This window comes from Poecilia reticulata, linkage group LG3, assembly GCF_000633615.1.
Source record: "Poecilia reticulata strain Guanapo linkage group LG3, Guppy_female_1.0+MT, whole genome shotgun sequence".
Lineage (NCBI taxonomy): Eukaryota > Metazoa > Chordata > Actinopteri > Cyprinodontiformes > Poeciliidae > Poecilia > Poecilia reticulata.
In genome coordinates this window covers 18,186,368-18,188,517 of record NC_024333.1, presented here as the reverse complement: position 1 = coordinate 18,188,517, position 2,150 = coordinate 18,186,368, and positions in this window count along the sequence as shown.

Sequence of the window (2,150 nt, the reverse complement as noted above, 5' to 3'; positions counted from 1 at the left end):
TTTCTGAAAGATAAAGTTTTAGTTGTTAGCATGGTTCAAATGAGCAAAAATAATTTTGAGAGATAACACCAGGCCTCAACGTATAGCTGAACAAATCAGCTGAAAAGATAGGCGACAGGAGGTAATCGCCTTCACATGCAGTTTAATCTTTGCCCTTTACTTTTTACACTCAAGTGTTTTGAGCTATTAAAATGTATGAATTGACTGATTGGTTTATTTCTATGCATTTCAGTCTGTGTTTTAAGTAGAGGAACATTGTGAAATTTGCAGTAATGAAAATGAAAATGTCCAAAAAATAATAATAAATAGAAACAACTTCTGTTTCTCTTATTGCAGATGTTAGAGGTACCAGTACTTAAACAGGAAAATATATTCATGGGCTGGTTACTAACAGGGCAGTGTTGGGCTGCATCTGGTTCTGTCCCAATGGTCCAATTCAATCTTCCATTAAATTCACAATGTAACCTGCAAAATCCACAAATACTCCTAGATTTGTGGAAATATATTCACTCCTATTAAAACAGAGCTTCTAATGCAAGATCACATTTCATAGCTACTCAATGCTCCGTCAGCACTTAGTTTGAGGTTGAAAACAGTACTGGATAAAATACCTTAGTGGTATTTCTATTTGAATCTTATGACAAAATAAAAATAAACTCCTCCAAGAAGTGCCTACATCCTCATTTCTCTCCAACTTATCTACAAACCCACAATATATGTGAGAAATATTTGTAATGTTTAATGACTTTTTATATAATTGTGGTGCATGAAAGCACATGGGATTTTTTTTTTGTTGATGCAGGTAACCTCATGGGGTTCCTCTCAAAACAAACTTTTATTCCACCCAAGATCAGTTGCTATGCAGAAACAGTTTTGCTTTGAGGCCTGTTGGCATTTATGTATGTCCTTTTTTCATTTCGTCAACTTGAGAAACATCTATGTAATAGTGAAAATAAAATAAAACAATTACAGTATAATCCACTTTATTACACGGACTGTGAAGGTTTTCCCAACAATCTGTTTGCCGTGATGTTCACAGTGAAAGGGACCTTATAGTTGCTGCTGCTCTCTGAATTCAAAACATATTGCTTGGGCACTAAGGATTGTGAAAAACTCAAATCTTTTTATGTTTTTGCAGTTTGCTCGATTGCCCAGAAATATATGATACCAGCAGAAAATACCAATGAATTCCTCTGGAAATAAATGCTAAAACTGTATGGCTCTCTGATGTTGTTAGAAAGTTATTACAGCTTTATAAGCCCAGTTAACCTCATGTTGGTCTATAAAAGGCTGCTCAGCAGAAATTCCTCTGGGGATAAAATATCAATCACTCTCAAAAAGCAAACAAGCCAGCAGAGCAAAAAACAGATGTAATAGTGATGAACTCTAAGTTTTCAGGTGTTTGAAAAGATTCATATTGTTCTTTTACAAAACAGAAGTATAAAAAACAGTTTGGGTTTAAAGAACCTCAAAAAATACATTCATATGAAAAAAAAAATCTAATTTAATTGCATTATATTTGGGTTGCTTTTCTTCTAAACTGTTGATATTTGACACATTTCTCTTTAGGTGTTTAGAATATGCTTACATAAAAATCATGCAATTCAGGAAAATAAAAGTGGGGAAAAAATCCATAAACAAGTAGAAAAAAAATTAATTATGAATTACCTTTTTGATCTGATTCTGGGAGACATTTTAAATAAATTAAGCAAAACAAACTAGACAAAACAATTCAGTAATAAACACTAAACTGCTTTGAAATAAGAACACTTGTGAAAAGTATTATTATGAACATAAAGATGACTGTGTATAGTCTCCAAAAATAATTCTTGATAGCATTCACAAAAATTAAAACATAACGAAGAAACACAAAACCAGGTGTTGGCTGCTGTTAATCCATCAGTACTCTCTTCTGCTCACATGTTGCCTAAACAGCAAACAGCTGTAATAAGAAAACAACTTCTCATCATTTAATTCTCACATTAAATATTGCAAAAAAAAAATCTTCACCATCTTGTTTTTCATTTTAAATCATGCAGTTTTGGAGAAATATGTGTGTGAAGGTCATTCTTCTATCTAGTTCCAGAGGTAATATCTCCAGTAATTTCCCCAGGTCCGTCAATGTCTCTTTTCTTGTTTGGTTCCAAACT